The sequence below is a fragment of the Macaca mulatta genome, chromosome 1 (genome assembly GCF_049350105.2).
Source record: "Macaca mulatta isolate MMU2019108-1 chromosome 1, T2T-MMU8v2.0, whole genome shotgun sequence".
NCBI lineage: Eukaryota > Metazoa > Chordata > Mammalia > Primates > Cercopithecidae > Macaca > Macaca mulatta.
Window position 1 is genome coordinate 842,163 of NC_133406.1, and position 19,184 is coordinate 861,346.

Here is a 19,184-nt window from a genome sequence, read left to right on the forward strand (position 1 = left end):
CAATTTGTGAGCTGATATTAATTCTAAGCTACTAAATAGGGTACCTGGACTTTAAAAAAACATTTTAATACTTTTGTATTTTTATGTATAAAATACATATTTTTAATATATTTTTCCACATATTTATATATACATTTCTATCATATATATTTATATTTATTTCTATTTGTCTTTCTTAGCTCTTCAAGGCACTTTATTTAGAAATAGCTGAGGAATGTTGTGTCTATTAATGTCAAAACCATGCCCTTTCTGAAGTTGGTAGGTAAACTGATTTTCATCCCCTTCCCCACATTCATACTTACTTGAAAACACCACAGGTCACTGTTCTGTACCATTAGAGTTCCACTCAACAGCCTCCTTCTCTCTTCTTTCTGACATCCTACCCTCCACAAAGGCAGTGTCTCTATGTCCACAAGCTATTGATATAACATGGAGAAATTATTGAAACAGCCATACTGTTCAGAGAAAAAAAAATCCTCTAATACAAGTTCAATCATTTGACCTAATTAACTACTTTATTCAATAATTTTTGACTTGGTGTTTCTGGGTGGACACAGACTGCTTTTTACATTTTCAAAACACCCTGTGGATGACAGGAAAACATTTAATTTGTGTGATTTGTGCCTGCAACTTTACAAAGGTTGCTTTGCAATTCAAAATTCATGTATAAAATGCCGAATACATAATAAATGAGTAATTTGAAATTACTACCTAAAATTAAAGAAAAATAATTATCAAACAAATTGACTCACGTTTGTAGTAGAGAATCACAGCCAGTGTGACATATATATGGGACTGAATCTTTCTGATGGGTTGAGTACAAATGTTTGCTTAACCTTAGTATTATGAATACTGCTTTGTACTTCTGGTCTCATGCTCTATTTAGTTAAAAGTCCTATGTGGTCACTGAAAGTTTCTAACAACCAAATACCTTCCCTTGGAAAGGTAAATCACCTTTGGCAAGGGAATACAGATTTCAGCATTTCCTAAGGGTAAATGAATGTAATGAATTAATTTAGCACCCAAGTTTTGCTAAAAGCAAGAACAATCTGAATGGGAATGTGAACAGATATGTCCCTCTTAAGGATAGCAAGCACAATGAATTAGTGAAAAGAAAGTCTAGAACTCTGATCATTGATAATCCCTGAATATATGTGACTTAATTACCTGAAATAAAGTTTTAAATTTTCTGAAATTGTATCATGACAATAATAATACATTTTATTTATTGAACATTTCTATATGCTAGTGAATATGCTCAGCATTTTACATGCATTTACATACATGTTATTTAATCTTTTAATTGTTTATTCTATGAACTTTTACATTAATATAGCAATGTAAATAATGTTAATGGTTTTAAATACCATACTTATATTTAACTATCACAAGGTAGCAGAGTGGAAGAACTTTAATGTTCAAATCATAGATTTGTGGTTCTTAAAGGTTGAGGAACATCTGAATCACTCAGAATACTTAGGAATTACACTTTGAGAAATACTGTCTTTTATTTAAAAAAATCTGAAGGTGAATTTTGACTATTTTGAACTGGGCCGCAATGCTTTGATATCCTGTAAACTAATTAATTCCCAACTTTACAAGTTTAAATGTTTTTGTGTTTTGTTTTTAATCTCACTTCTATTTCTTACCTATTTCATGATTTTGGACAAAATGATCTTCATGTTCCTTTCATATAAAAGGTGCACAATAAAAATTGCTTACTTTGTAGCATTATTGGAAGGAATAAATAAAATATTGGTAAACCATCTGGGAGAGTATCTGGCCCACAGTATATTCTCTATCCATGTTCATTGATATCATTATTGTAATTGTTCTGAAATAAAAAACAGTCCCTGTAAGGCAGAGTAATGTTGATTCTGGCCTACATAGTATGAAAAGTGATCTAAAATAAGGTAAGGGTAGGGTAGCCTGTTCTTTCGGTGTTTAACAGTTCTGCTCAAAGACTATTTAGTGCTCTGGGTGAGTGCTTCTGTGTTTGATTCGCCATTTACCATAAATTAGGGACCAGAATCTGTGAAGCTGTTATGTCAAGCAGACATGTAAATAATTTCTGTCCATGCTATGTTAGACATCAACCAGTTTTATACTAATTGGAAACAAAACAAAAATAATGAATTTTTTTTTTTGAAATCAAATTCACAGTGGCTTTTCCAATACCACTTCTCCAACTCTCACACCAACTAGGTGTCTTACTATTCAAGTTAATCCTGACACTGACTGGAGTCTGGAGCATCAGACTCCAGATGCTGCAGGAGTCAATCCCACAAGACTCCTTCCCTTCAGATGCCAGTCTCAAGTAGCGGGTATCCAGGTTACTTCCACCTGATTTGGATACAAACTTGGAGGATCCCACAACCACTCTGCTTCAGGTTATACAACTGGCTAGAACGAAGCATGGAAATGAGGAAAATGCTACACTCACTATTATAGTTTATTATAAAGAACGCAAATGAAGACTCGAAGAGGTACATCTGGGAAGCTCTGGAAGGGTCCCAAGCACAGGAGCTCCTGTGCCACCCACTGGGCAAGTAAATGTGTTTGCGAACTCAGAAGCTCCCTGAACCCTGTCATTATGGGTTTTGTGGTTGTTTCATTATATAGACATTAATGTGGCTGTTGGTAATTGACTCAATCTCCAGCCCCCACCTCTCCAGAAGTTGGGTCATGGGGCTTGAGATGGAGCAGGGAGCCCTCTTAGTGACCTGCAAGTTCCTCCAAGTACAGAGATAAAGGAAAGCTTAAGTTCCTTCAGGGAAATTCCAGGCACCTAGCTAGTCCTGAGAAATAAATGAGCAACTTGATAAGTAAGAAGATAATAACAGTCTAGTATAATTGCCGAGGAAATTAAAATCACAGGATGCTTAGTTCCTTTATCAAAACTAGAGATAACATCATAAAATATGTCCATGAGTTGTTTTTCAGACCTTTGGAATCCCACTAGATAGATCTACTGGCACATAGACCTCAGATAAGAAGGAACTGAGGACAGAACTCAGACCACCATCTTTTCTTCTGAATTTCTTCCTGAAGGTCCTGGAGGAAGTCACACCCACGAATGAGAGCAAACATTCTTTTCTGCTGACTCCAATTTTTTAGACAAAGCTTTACCTCCTTAACGAATCACAAATTGGAAAATTTTTTAATCTCCCTATGATGTGTGGGTCCCCCACTTTGAGATGTCCCATTTTTTCAGGTTAAACTCATGTATAACCTCCATATATTGATTTATGACTTTGCCTGTAACATTTGCCCTTCTTCCTTTAAAAACTTAACTGTAAGCCATCCATCAGAGAGTTCAGGTCTTAAGCATTAGCTGCCCACTTCTCCTTGCTTGGTCCCCTGTAATAAATTCCTCCCGTTCTCTTGCTGCAATCCACATGTGAGCATTTAACTTTGCTCTATCAGGCAGGCTGACTTGAGTTTCATTTGGTAACATATCTGTGGAATTGGGGTGTGCCACTATCAGGGTGTGTTTGCTAACACAGAAGCTCCCTGAACCCTTCCATTTAGTTTTCTTTGAATTTCTAGTTTTTGGTGTACATGTGCAAGTCTGTCATACAGGTAAATTGTATGTCACAGATGTTTGATATACAGATTATTTTGTCACGCAGGAAATAAGCATAGTACCCAATAGGCGGTTTCTCATTCTCTCTCACCTTCCACCCGCAAGTAGGCCCGGTGTCTGTTGTTCCCTTCTTTGTGTCCATGTGTACTTAATGTTTAGATTCCACTTATAATGAAAACATGCAGTATTTGGTTTGTAGTTCCTTTGTTGGTTTGCTTAGGCTAATGGCCTCCACTTCATCCAGGATGCTGCAAATGCATTATTTCAGTCTTTTTATGGATGCATAATGTTTCATGGTGTATATGTACTACATTTTCTTTGTCCAGTCTACTATTGATGGGCATGGAGGTTGATTCCATGTCTTTGCTATTGTGAATAGTGCTGGAATGAACATACATGTGCAGGTTATTTTATTGTAGAACAATGTATACTCCTTTGGGTATACAAGTAATATTGAGATGAGTGGCTTGAGTGGTAGTTCTGTTTTTTTGTTTGTTTGTTTGTTTGTTTTTGTTTTTTTTCTTTTTTATTATTTTTCTTTTTTTTTAATTTATTATTATTATACTTTAAGTTGTAGGGTACATGTGCATAACGTGCAGGTTTGTTACATATGTATACTTGTGCCATGTTGGTGTGCTGCACCCATCAACTTGTCATTTACATCAGGTATAACTCCCAATGCAATCCCTCCCCCCTCCCCCCTCCCCATGACAGGCCCCTGTGTGTGATGTTCCCCTTCCTGAGTCCAAGTGATCTCATTGTTCAGTTCCCACCTATGAGTGAGAACATGCGGTGTTTGGTTTTCTGTTCTTGTGATAGATTGCTAAGAATGATGGTTTCCAGCTGCATCCATGTCCCTACAAAGGACACAAACTCATCCCTTTTGATGGCTGCATAGTATTCCATGGTGTGTATGTGCCACATTTGCTTAATCCAGTCTGTCACTGATGGACATTTGGGTTGATTCCAAGTCTTTGCTATTGCGAATAGTGCTGCAATAAACATACGAGTGCATGTGTCTTTATAGCAACATAATTTATAATCCTTTGGGTATATACCCAGTAATGGGATGGCTGGGTCATGTGGTACATCTAGTTCTAGATCCTTGAGGAATCGCCATACTGTTTTCCATAATGGTTGAACTCGTTTTCAATCCCACCAACAGTGTAAAAGTGTTCCTATTTCTCCACATCCTCTCCGGCACCTGTTGTTTCCTGACTTTTTAATGATCGCCATTCTAACTGGTATGAGATGGTATCTCATTGTGGTTTTGATTTGCATTTCTCTGATGGCCAGTGATGATGAGCATTTTTTCATGTGTCTGTTGGCTGTATGAATGTCTTCTTTTGAGAAATGTCTGTTCATATCCTTTGCCCACTTTTTGATGGGGTTGTTTGTTTTTTTCTTGTAAATTTGTTTGAGTTCTTTGTAGGTTCTGGATATTAGCGCTTTGTCATATGAGTAGATTGCAAAAATTTTCTCCCATTCTGTAGGTTGCCTGTTCACTCTGATGGTAGTTTCTTTTGCTGTGCAGAAGCTCTTTAGTTTAATGAGATCCCATTTGTCAATTTTGGCTTTTGCTGCCGTTGCTTTTGGTGTTCTAGACATGAAGTCTTTGCCCATGCCTATGTCCTGAATGGTACTACCTAGGTTTTCCTCTAGGATTTTTATGGTATTAGGTCTAACATTTAAGTCTGTAATCCATCTTGAATTAATTTTCGTATAAGGAGTAAGGAAAGGATCCAGTTTCAGCTTTCTACTTATGGCTAGCCAATTTTCCCAGCACCATTTATTAAATAGGGAATCCTTTCCCCATTTCTTGTTTCTCTCAGGTTTGTCAAAGATCAGATGGCTGTAGATGTGTGGTATTATTTCTGAGGACTCTGTTCTGTTCCATTGGTCTATATCTCTGGTTTGGTACCAGTACCATGCTGTTTTGGTTACTGTAGCCTTGTAGTATAGTTTGAAGTCAGGTAGCGTGATGCCTCCTGCTTTGTTCTTTTGACTTAGGATTGTCTTGGAGATGCGGGCTCTTTTTTGGTTCCATTTGAACTTTAAAGCAGTTTTTTCCAATTCTGTGAAGAAACTCATTGGTAGCTTGATGGGGATGGCATTGAATCTATAAACAACCTTGGGCAGTATGGCCATTTTCACGATATTGATTCTTCCTATCCATGAGCATGGTATGTTCTTCCATTTGTTTGTGTCCTCTTTGATTTCAGTGAGCAGTGGTTTGTAGTTCTCCTTGAAGAGGTCCTTTACATCCCTTGTAAGTTGGATTCCTAGGTATTTTATTCTCTTTGAAGCAATTGTGAATGGAAGTTCATTCCTGATTTGGCTCTCTGTTTGTCTGTTACTGGTGTATAAGAATGCTTGTGATTTTTGCACATTAATTTTGTATCCTGAGACTTTGCTGAAGTTGCTTATCAGCTTAAGGAGATTTTGGGCTGAGACAATGGGGTTTTCTAAATATACAATCATGTCATCTGCAAACAGGGACAGTTTGACTTCTTCTTTTCCTAACTGAATACCCTTGATTTCTTTCTCTTGCCTAATTGCCCTAGCCAGAACTTCCAACACTATGTTGAATAGGAGTGGTGAGAGAGGGCATCCCTGTCTTGTGCCAGTTTTCAAAGGGAATTTTTCCAGTTTTTGCCCATTCAGTATGATATTGGCTGTGGGATTGTCATAAATAGCTCTTATTATTTTGAGGTACGTTCCATCAATACCGAATTTATTGAGCGTTTTTAGCATGAAGGGCTGTTGAATTTTGTCAAAAGCCTTTTCTGCATCTATTGAGATAATCATGTGGTTCTTGTCTTTGGTTCTGTTTATATGCTGGATTATGTTTATTGATTTGCGAATGTTGAACCAGCCTTGCATCCCAGGGATGAAGCCCACTTGATTATGGTGGATAAGCTTTTTGATGTGTTGCTGAATCCGGTTTGCCAGTATTTTATTGAGGATTTTTGCATCGATGTTCATCAGGGATATTGGTCTAAAATTCTCTTTTTTTGTTGTGTCTCTGCCAGGCTTTGGTATCAGGATGATGTTGGCCTCATAAAATGAGTTAGGGAGGATTCCCTGTTTTTCTATTGATTGGAATAGTTTCAGAAGGAATGGTACCAACTCCTCCTTGTACCTCTGGTAGAATTCAGCTGTGAATCCATCTGGTCCCGGACTTTTTTTGGTTGGTAGGCTATTAATTATTGCCTCAATTTCAGAGCCTGCTATTGGTCTATTCAGGGATTCAACTTCTTCCTGGTTTAGTCTTGGAAGAGTGTAAGTGTCCAGGAAATTATCCATTTCTTCTAGATTTTCCAGTTTATTTGCGTAGAAGTGTTTATAGTATTCTCTGATGGTAGTTTGTATTTCTGTGGGGTCGGTGGTGATATCCCCTTTATCATTTTTAATTGCGTCGATTTGATTCTTCTCTCTTTTCTTCTTTATTAGTCTTGCTAGTGGTCTGTCAATTTTGTTGATCTTTTCAAAAAACCAACTCCTGGATTCATTGATTTTTTGGAGAGTTTTTTGTGTCTCTATCTCCTTCAGTTCTGCTCTGATCTTAGTTATTTCTAGCCTTCTGCTAGCTTTCGAATGTGTTTGCTCTTGCTTCTCTAGTTCTTTTAATTGCGATATTAGAGTGTCAATTTTAGATCTTTCCTGCTTTCTCTTGTGAGCATTTAGTGCTATAAATTTCCCTCTACACACTGCTTTAAATGTGTCCCAGAGATTCTGGTATGTTGTATCTTTGTTCTCATTGGTTTCAAAGAACATCTTTCTTTCTGCCTTCATTTCGTTATGTACCCAGTAGTCATTCAGGAGCAGGTTGTTCAGTTTCCATGTAGTTGAGCGGTTTTGATTGAGTTTCTTAGTCCTGAGTTCTAGTTTGATTACACTGTGGTCTGAGAGACAGTTTGTTATAATTTCTGTTCTTGTACATTTGCTGAGGAGTGCTTTACAAAGCTGCTGGGAAGCTCGAACTGGGTGGAGCTCACAGCAGCTCAAGGAAACCTGCCTGTCTCTGTAGACTCCACCTGTGGGGACAGGGCAATAACAAACACAGCCGAAACCTCTGCAGATGCAAACGACTCTGTCTGACAGCTTTGAAGAGAGCAGTGGATCTCCCAATACGGAGGTTGAGATCTGAGAAGGGACAGACTCCCTGCTCAAGTGGGTCCCTGACCCCTGAGTAGCCTAACTGGGAGACATCCCCCACTAGGGGCAGTCTGACACCCCACACCTCACAGGGTGGAGTACACCCCTGAGAGGAAGCTTCCAAAGCAAGAATCAGACAGGTACACTCGCTGTTCAGAAATATTCTATCTTCTGCAGCCTCTGCTGCTGATACCCAGGCAAACAGGGTCTGGAGTGGACCTCAAGCAATCTCCAACAGACCTACAGCTGAGGGTCCTGACTGTTAGAAGGAAAACTATCAAACAGGAAGGACACCTACACCAAAACCCCATCAGTACATCACCATCATCAAAGACCAGAGGCAGATAAAACCACAAAGATGGAGAAAAAGCAGGGCAGAAAAGCTGGAAATTCAAAAAATAAGAGCGCATCTCCCCCTGCAAAGGAGCGCAGCTCATCGCCAGCAACGGATCAAAGCTGGACGGAGAATGACTTTGACGAGATGAGAGAAGAAGGCTTCAGTCCATCAAATTTCTCAGAGCTAAAGGAGGAATTACGTACCCAGCGCAAAGAAACTAAAAATCTTGAAAAAAAAGTGGAAGAATTGATGGCTAGAGTAATTAATGCAGAGAAGGTCCTAAACAAAATGAAAGAGATGAAAACCATGACACGAGAAATACGTGACAAATGCACAAGCTTCAGTAACCGACTCGATCAACTGGAAGAAAGAGTATCTGCGATTGAGGATCAAATGAATGAAATGAAGCGAGAAGAGAAACCAAAAGAAAAAAGAAGAAAAAGAAATGAACAAAGCCTGCAAGAAGTATGGGATTATGTAAAAAGACCAAATCTACGTCTGATTGGGGTGCCTGAAAGTGAGGGGGAAAATGGAACCAAGTTGGAAAACACTCTTCAGGATATCATCCAGGAGAACTTCCCCAACCTAGTAGGGCAGGCCAACATTCAAATCCAGGAAATACAGAGAATGCCACAAAGATACTCCTCGAGAAGAGCAACTCCAAGACACATAATTGCCAGATTCACCAAAGTTGAAATGAAGGAAAAAATCTTAAGGGCAGCCAGAGAGAAAGGTCGGGTTACCCACAAAGGGAAGCCCATCAGACTAACAGCAGATCTCTCGGCAGAAACTCTCCAAGCCAGAAGAGAGTGGGGGCCAATATTCAACATTCTTAAAGAAAAGAATTTTAAACCCAGAATTTCATATCCAGCCAAACAAAGTTGCATAAGTGAAGGAGAAATAAAATCCTTTACAGATAAGCAAATGCTTAGAGATTTTGTCACCACTAGGCCTGCCTTACAAGAGACCCTGAAGGAAGCACTAAACATGGAAAGGAACAACCGGTACCAGCCATTGCAAAAACATGCCAAAATGTAAAGACCATCGAGGCTAGGAAGAAACTGCATCAACTAACGAGCAAAATAACCAGTTAATATCATAATGGCAGGATCAAGTTCACACATAACAATCTTAACCTTAAATGTAAATGGACTAAATGCTCCAATTAAAAGACACAGACTGGCAAACTGGATAAAGAGTCAAGACCCATCAGTCTGCTCTATTCAGGAGACCCATCTCACATGCAGAGACATACATAGGCTCAAAATAAAGGGATGGAGGAAGATTTACCAAGCAAATGGAGAACAAAAAAAAGCGGGGGTTACAATACTAGTCTCTGATAAAACAGACTTTAAACCATCAAAGATCAAAAGAGACAAAGAAGGCCATTACATAATGGTAAAGGGATCAATTCAACAGGAAGAGCTAACTATCCTAAATATATATGCACCCAATACAGGAGCACCCAGATTCATAAAGCAAGTCCTTAGAGACTTACAAAGAGACTTAGACTCCCATACAATAATAATGGGAGACTTCAACACTCCACTGTCAACATTAGACAGATCAATGAGACAGAAAGTTAACAAGGATATCCAGGAATTGAACTCATCTCTGCAGCAAGCAGACCTATTAGACATCTATAGAACTCTCCACCCCAAATCAACAGAATATACATTCTTCTCAGCACCACATCGGTAGTTGTGTTTTAAGTTCTTTGAGAAATCACGAAACTGCTTTCCACAATAGTTGAACTTATTTTCATTCCCACCAATAGTATATAAGCATTCCCTTTTCTCTGCAACCTCACAATCATCTGTTAGTTTTAGATTTTTTTAGTAATAGCCATTCTGACTGGTATGAGATGGTATCTCATTGTGGTTTTGATGTGTGTTTCTCTAACGATTAGTAATGCTGAGTACTTTTTCATATGTTTATTGGCAACATGGATGTCATCTTTTGAAAAGAGTCTACTGATGTTCTTTGCCCACTTTTTAATGGAGTTGTTTGTTTTCTGCTTAATTTGTTTAAATTTCTTTATAGATTCTGGATAGTAAACTTTTGTTGCATGAATATTCGCAAATATTTTATCCCATTCCGCAGTTTGTCAGTTTATTCTTTTGATAATTTCTTTTGCTATGCAAGAACTCTTTAATTTGATTAGGTTCCACTTGTTTATGTTTTCGTCACAATGAATTTTAGCATCTTCATTGTAAAATCTTTGCCAGGTCCTATGTCCAGAATGGCATTTCCTAAGTCATTTTTCAGAGTACTTATAGTTTTTGGTTTTATGTAGAAGTCTTTAATTCATCTGAAGTTGATTTTTGTATGTGATATAAAGAAGGGTTCCAGTTACAATCTTCTGCATTTGACTAGCTAGTTATCCCAGCACCATTTATTGAACAGGAAGTCATTTCTCCATAGATTATTTTTGTTGGCTTTGTCGAAAATCAGATGGCTCTGGGTGTACGGCATTATTTCTGGGCTCTCCGTTCAGTTCCATTGGTCTATGTGTCTGTTGTTGTACCAGTAACATGCTGTTTTGATTATTGTAGCCTTGTAGTATAGTTTGAAGTCAGGTAATGCGATGCCTCCAGCTTTGTTCTTTTGGCTTAGGATTGCCTTGGTTATATGCGTTCTTTTTTGTTTCCATATGAATTTTAAAATTGTTTTCTCTAATCCTGTGAGGAATGTCATTGGTAGTTTGACCTAGGAATAGCATTGAATCTGTAAATTGCTTTGGGCAGTATGGCCATTGTAAGAATATTGATTTTTCCTATCCATGAACATGGAAAGTTTTTCTATTTGTTGGTGTCTCTCCAATTTCTTTGATCTGTGGTTTATATTTCTCATTGTAGAGATCTTTCACCACCTTGGTTAGCTGTACTCTTTTCATGGCCATTGTGAATAGGATTGAGTTCCTGATTTGGCTCTTACCTTGGCTCCTATTGGTGTATAGAAATACCACTGACTTTTGTATGTTGATTTTGTATGTTGAAACTTTGCTGAAGTTATTTATCAAATCAGGGAGCTTTTGGACAGAGACTGTGGGGTTTTGCAGATACAGAATGATATCATCTATGAAGAGAGATATGTTGGCTTCCTTCCTTTCTGTTTAAATGCTTTTTGTTTTTCTCTCTTGCCTAATTGCTCTGGCTAAGACTTCCTACATAATACATAATAATACTTAATGTGTATGCACCTAACAATAGAGTGTCAAAATACATGAGACAAAAACATATAGGACAACAAAAGAGAAATACATACATCTGCAATTAAAGTCGAATACTCTTTTAGTAATTGATAGATCCAGCAGGCAGGAAAACAGTAAGAATATAACTGAACTAAACAGCACCATCAACCAACTGGATCTATTTCACATCTATGGACTACTCCATTCAACAACATTAGAATACATATTCACAAGGTACACCACATTCTGTTCTATAAAACAGACTTTCACAAATTATACCTGCCTCATAGTCTTCTTGGAAGGGTTACACTGGTTAAACCAAAACTTTATTGTCACTAAGAAATTGCAAAGAATCTCTCAACCCATTCTAAGCTCTCAGGCTTCATGGAGACACCATCACAGAGTAATTCATTACATCCTGGATTTTTTTTTTTTAAATTGACCGCACCTACTGAAACCCCTTATCTATAATACCCATCACCACTCCAACTTGATAATGAGCAACTACCATCTTTGCAGAAAGAAAAAGATGCTCAATCTTTGGTCAGAGCCTCCAATTTTTCTATAGTTTGAAGAGTATGATTGAATCTTTGACAGCCATACTTTTCCTCTAAAGAATTTATGTTTCTGTGCAGATGAAGATGGAAATGGAAATGTAAAGAGGAGACACTGAGAGGGGCTGAGCCTTGTGCAAAAGTAGAGGGTGGGTTTAGACAGGAGCATGGTCACTTCATACACTGTCATAGGAAACAAGGCTGAGTATATGGAACAGAATGAGGGAGGCTGATACAGTTCATGGAAGAAAAATTTGAAATCTGATTGACTGTTTTATTAACAGGTTTGTTTATTTTTCCCAGAGGAGTCTAAGGGATGTGGAAGTGGGGTGAGGTTTGGGGAAAGCAGGAGGAGTCATGGATCACTAGTTTTTAGAGAAAGTCTGCAGAGAACAAGAACATACTGTGATGTGGCAAAAGGGCCGTGAGATTTGTGTTCATAAATCTGAGTTGTCATAAATTTGAGGTGAGATGCATCATCATATATTGAGCTTTCCTCTAGTCACGATTCACTGCTGTGTGTGGATCTTACAGGGATGGTAACAGGCTGAGAATAGGGTTTGCCTGGGTTTGAGTTTTGCCAGGTAAAAGCAAACAGCACCACATTGCAGCAGGGAAAAATATAGAAGTTACCAATCAGAGACTAACAAGAGCAATAAAAAATCTAGATGTGATCATAACTGATCCACTCTTCTTATTTAAAGTACTCGAATAGCTTCGTCCAGTTTTATACTTCGTTCTATTTGCATCTAGTATTTATTGAGTCTCATCTCATCGTCTTCTCCTAGGACAAAGGGTGCCAAGATAATTCAAGAATCCGGCATTACTTTAGTTCCAGTTCCCTTCATGTTGTTGCAAACGAAACTATTTCATTCTTTTGTTTTTATGGTTGAATAGTGTTCTATTCTGTGTATCTACTAAATTTTTTTTATCCATTATATTATGTGAAATAAGCCAGGCACAGAAAGATAAACTTTGAGCATTCTTACTCATATGTGGGAGCTAAAATTGAAAATTAAAAAATAATAAATATACTAGAATGACTATTACCAGAGGCTCAGTAGAGTAGAGTGGGGAATAAGCTGAAGATGGTTAATGGGTTCAAAAATACAGTTAGGATGAATAAGATTTAGAATGTAGTAGCACAATAGAATGACTATAGTTAACAATAATTTATTGTATATTTCAATATAACTAAGAGTGGAATTGGAATGTTTCTAACAGAAAAAGGTAATAAATGCTTGAGATGATACCCCACATACCCTGATTTGCTGATTACACATTGTATGCCTATATTGAAACATCACATGTACCTCATGAATATATGCAACCATTAGATAACCACAATAATTCTAAAAATTAAAGGAAAAAAAAGAATGTGCACATTAATTTTATAGTACTGATTTCTTATTTTTTTTTTTTTTTGAGATAGAGTCTCGCTCTGTCGCCCAGGCTGGAATGCAGTGGCGCCATCTCGGCTCATTGCAAGCTCCACCTCCCAGGTTCAAGCAATTCTCCTGCCTCAGCCTCCCGAGTAGCTGTGACCACAGGTGCCTGCCACCATGCCCAGCTAATTGTTTGTGTTTTTAGTAGAGACGGGGTTTCACCGTGTTAGCCAGGATGGTCTCATTCTCCTAACCTCGTGATCAGCCCACCTCGGCCTCCCAAAGTACTGATTATTTCTAATTTCTGACATAAAATATAGCACAATTAGTGTCTTCAAAGATTAAAAAAAGAGAACAATAGAACACCCAAAATATGCACTTTTCTAGTTAACCAATGTATGGATTAAAGTGGATAAGATATTCAAAAGTTTATTGAGCCTTTCCTCTGCAATAGACACTATGTAAACACTTGGCATACATCATTCTATTTAATTATAGAATGTCCCTCAAATTAGTCCACTTGTAAAGATTTGGTAACAGGCTGAAATCTTACGTAGGTTTCCCAACTTAGCTTCCTAATTAGTCGCATACCTGTCAGACTAGACTATTCTCTCCGACTCTAAATGCTCATTTTGTCACAGTATCTCTAAGAGTCAACTTTCACTTTAGTAGAATAGCTGAATGGATAAATATTTTCAGGTATCAGTTATCTATCCCCATCTAACAAGTAGAAGAGAGTGTTTTATCGTAGCATAATTTAATTAATCACAATAATCAGTCATTCACCCTGGAAACTCACTAGACAGTAGACAAGAAACTGCCCCTGGGACTAGTTCTGCTATTACTGAGTCGAGTACTTGTAAGTGGTTCCTGTACTTTTTAAATCCTGAGTTCTCTAACTTATATAATGAGAGAATTTCCATAAACAAAATTTAACATATTCTATAGCTTTGAAATCACATACTGGAATATTAAATATATCCCTCTTTTTTTGTATTATACTTTATGTTCTAGGGTACATGTGCACAACGCGCAGGTTTGTTACATATATATACATGTGCCATGTTGGTGTGCTGCACCCATTAACTCGTCATTTACATTAGGTATATCTCCTAATGCTATTTCTCCCCCCTCCCCCCACCCCACGACAGGCCCCAGTGTGTGATGTTCTCCTTCCTGTGTCCAAATGTTCTCATTGTTCAGTTCCCACCCATGAGTGAGAACATGTGGTGTTTGGTTTTCTGTTCTTGTGATAGTTTGCTGAGAATGATGGTTTCCAGTTGCATCCATGTCCCTACAAAGGACATGAACTCATCCTTTTTGATGGCTGCATAGTATTCCATGGTGTATATGTGCCACATTTGCTTAATCCAGTCTGTCATTGATGGACATTTGGGTTGGTTCCAAGTCTTTGCTATTGTGAATAATGCCACAGTAAACATACGTGTGCATGTGTCTTTATAGCAGCATGATGTATAATCCTTTGGGTATATACCCAGTAATGGGATGGCTGGGTCAAATGGTATTTCTAGTTCTAGATCCTTGAGGAATCGCCACACTATCTTCCACAATGGTTGAACTAGTTTACAGTCCCACCAACAGTGTAAAAGTGTTCCTATTTCTCCACATCCTCTCCAGCACCTGTTGTTTCCTGACTTTTTAATGATTGCCATTCTAACTAGTGTGAGATGGTTTTGAATTGCATTTCTCTGATGGCTAGTGATGATGAGCATTGTTTCATGTGTCTGTTGGCTGCATAAATACACCCCTCTTTAGTCTAATTCTGGGTAGCAGCTGAATGCAGCAAAGTTGATTGGGTTCGTTGATTTGCTTTAAGTTCAGAATTTGAGATGATCCTCAAATCAGCCAAAGTAAAGTGAAGTGACCAAGGTTTTAGCCCCCATGGAACTTGGACACTGGAGATCAATTAGAGGAGAATGAGGAATATCTAAGGGTTAGTGACTTAAGGTTCTGCATATAAAATATAGCCATTCATCATTCTGTCTTCCAACGGTAGAATCTGAGGGAATTAAGTGTAAAATGCCTGATTCTGTTTTCACTTAAACAAGGTAAGAGGAAAGGAAGAGGTTTTATCTAAGCACTACATATGCAAACAGGATAATATTTCACAAGAGCTGGTGAAGTTTTCTGATTTCACTGTAAAGACAATGACTAGCCGTGGGAGCTGTAAGGAATGAATATTATAAAATGTTACCTAGTATTTCTTTCTCATGAATTTCAGCAGATAAGAAATTCTCACTTCAGAAAGAGTTTTGGTTTAATGCAGGGCCTATTGATCAGCGACATAATCTTATTGATAGCCTGATATACTATCAGAATATAGTTTCATGCCTACATGCTTTAAATAATGATGTCACTGTAAAGCTGCTGCTTTTTTTTTTTTTTTTTTTTTTTTTTTTTTTTTTTTTTTTTTTTTTTTTTTGAGATGGAGTCTTGCTGTGTCACCCAGGCTGGAGTGCAGGGTCACAGTCTCGACTCACTGCAACCTCCACCCCCAGGTTCAATTGTGTTCTGCCTCAGTCTCACAAGTAGCTGGGATTACAGGTACGTGCCACCACGCCTGACTAATTTTTGTGTTTTTAGTAGAGATGGGGTGTCACCATATTGGCCAGGCTGGTCCTGAACTCCTGACCTCATGATCCACTCACCTTGGCCTCCCAAAGTGCTGGGCTTACAGATGTGAGCCACCATGCCCGGCCATAAAACTGCTTTTTCTCCCAATATACAAATTGAAGAACTTCAGACAAGGTGAGTCATAGTAATATAATTGAATTGAGTTGATTTGTGTTGGCTTTATCCTAGAAAGCTACTTTGGAAATGTTGCTTTCCTATCATTAGGAAACTCTCTGCTGCACAGGGAATAGACGGTTCCATCACAAATTGAAAAAGAAGAGTCAACTAAAAATGTAAAAGAAGGTAACATGAATTTGTTAGAGTTACACTATGTGCAGCTCTCAAACAATGTGACATTAATAAAGTAAACTTCTCCGGGCCTGAGGCCTCTCCATGGTTAACACAGGAATGGGCAAAGGACAGTGACAGTTACTAAGGACCTACTATGTGCTGAACACATAGAACTCTCTGAATTCTGTTTACAGTTGTCCTATACATTGTTGAGATTGAGGTAGCTGAGTCTATGACAGTTTACTATTGGTCTCCTGCTGATTGTCTATAAGAGTTTTAAGAAGTGTTCACTACTCATAACATTTGCAAAATAAATTCAGGACCCTACACTTGCTACACTTAGATTATTAGTTCCTGAGTAGCTCCATAAATTTCAGCAACCTATCTTTTAGAATGAGAAAGAAAAGAAACTTTTTACCTGAGGAATAAGTAGCCTTTAAATTATCAGGCCCAGAGAGAAAATGTGGCCACAGTCACATCTCACTCTTTCTTGAGCTAGGTAATCATCTCTTGAATCCACGTGCTATGGGGACTCTAGACTGACTTGTGGCAACCAACCATGAATTAACCTATCAATGCCTATACCACATATCCTATAGTTAAATAATGCATAACCAATCACTGATCAACGTTGTTTCTGAAACCAATGAGACTTACTGACAAACAACTTTAGAATTTGTCTCCTCTCCTGATTCCTCTCTTTCTTTACCTTAAAAACTTGGGTCTCTTCTTGTTCTCCAGGGTACTTCCCAAGGAAGTATTTCTGGGCTGAAGCCCTCAATCTTGGCCGAAATAAACTTTCTGTATTAGTTTTGCCTCAGTGTCATTCTTTAAGTCAACAAGAATGGCCAAGGCAGTCACTAATCTTAGATTCACCTGGCAGCCACAGGAACAATATTTTCCCAGCTATAATGTAACCGATAGAGTGATGCTTCATGTAATTCTGGTGCATTAAATAAGGTCCCATGTCTAACAAGGAAAGCTGCTGGACATCAATGGAAATAGATCCTAAACTCAAACTCCAATATCCCATGACCTAAAAGCTTCAAGTCCCAGATTCACAGGATCCTAAAAGTAGCTATTCTCTTCCATTGCCCAACAACATGCCACTTTTCCATTTTTGGAAACAAAATCGTTATTGTAGTAAGTGCCATAAAACAGTCTTTATCATACTCGGAGGCTGTGGTCTATGCAAGAAAGAATCAAAATGTCTCCCTTCAAAACAACTCCAGGATGGAACACATAAACTTAGACCCAAGTCAGCCTGTTCAGGGCTTGTTATTGGACACACCTCATGGGATCCTGCTGACAGCTTTCTTCCCCTGAATTTAAACCTGGATTAAACAAAGGAATTCAGAAAGTACACCAAAAGGCTTTTCCAATTTCCAGGGTGTGTTGGGCATCCCCTAAGGCCTGGGCACATCAGAACAGTTGGTCGCCTTCTTGGGGATGGGACAGCACCTGGTGAATCATTCTATCTCTACTGCCTCACTCAGTGACTACTGCATCAAAGACTCTCAACACATTAATCTGATAAAATGAATCAAATATTTGCTTGGAACTAAATTACTAGGACAGTTCTTACTGATAGAATGAAGCCACATTAGTTACAAAATCAATCTTTATCATGCATACCCTGGAAGTTAGAAAAGTCGTTTGGAGTACTTTTTGAATTCCTTTGTTTAATCCAATGATCTCTCTGCTCTTTTATTTTTCTATAGAATAGTAATCACTACATAACATCACACAGTATGTTTGAGTTTGTTGGTCTATTGTTTGTATAATCAACTCAATTTTAATTTCATATTCTAAAATCTTTTGTGTTTTCATCACCAAAGCACATCAGTAGCTAGCAGCACTGTCATAAAACATAAACTCAGTGAACACTTTTTGAGGAAATGAATGCATCATAACGATGGTTTTTTTATGTTTTTTCTGATCACTTTTTATTTCTAAAGCACGATAAGAAGCAGAGAATGCCTATGATCCCATTTGGCATCCAACTCCAATGCTACTGTGCACCTGTCATGTTCCCAACTTGTCATTGTTAGCGTTTGTTCCTTAGACAGCTATAGAAATGAATTTCCATTTTGTTCTGTGGCAGGCTCTCTTTCACAATTGTATTCATGCTACCCACGGTTATATGAAGTAACAGTTGAGTTTAAGTTCCTAAATGTGAATAATTGCAACAAACTATGATTTGCTTTTGAACAGCAAAAGTTGAAAAATAAATAACCCAAGATGACTAATCAAATCAATATGCTGGGCAGGATGTGACATCAGTGTCTGCCTCAAACAGAAGAGCATACACAAAACATGACCTCTCACTCCAAGCCCAGGTAAAGGAAGAAGTCACACAGATGGAAATATAGAGTTTATGCATACTTGGGAAACTGCATGAAGAGAAAAACAAACTGCCAGATTTGAGGTTGTGTAAAGAGAAAAAGAGAGACTCTAAAAGTTTGAGCCATAAATAAAAATTCCCAAGGAAAAGCCTAGGCATTAAAAAGCTGGACAAACTTTCTAGAAAGGGAAAATTATTTATTTTGGGTTGCTTGGTTTCTTTATTCTCAGTTATTAACATTTAATTTTGTTGTTTTATCTAATTAAATTGGAAGACATACTTAAGCCATAAATCACAATTATTCTGGTGCTTACACTGGCCTTTGCAGTTGAATAGACTTGCAGTTGCTTGACTGCTGTCATCTACAGTAATGAAAATCAGTCTATAAGAACAGAATGTGAACATCCTCTCTAATCTCCGTATGCTTCAAACTAGTCTGAAAATTGAAGTAGGCTTGATCTTTTACAGAAGAAAAATAATTACACAATTTAAGTTGAATGAGGTATTATACACATAGGAAGCCATTTGCCAAATAATTACTAAATTTGGGGTATTTAAATGACTAGAAATTTGAAGCAGCTACACGGGATCAAAATATGATTTCAACACTAACATTATATGAGAAGGTTATTGCTTACATCTCTAAATACTACTTTAAATATTTGAAAAAATGAAGATACTAATGCCCAAATTCACAGACTT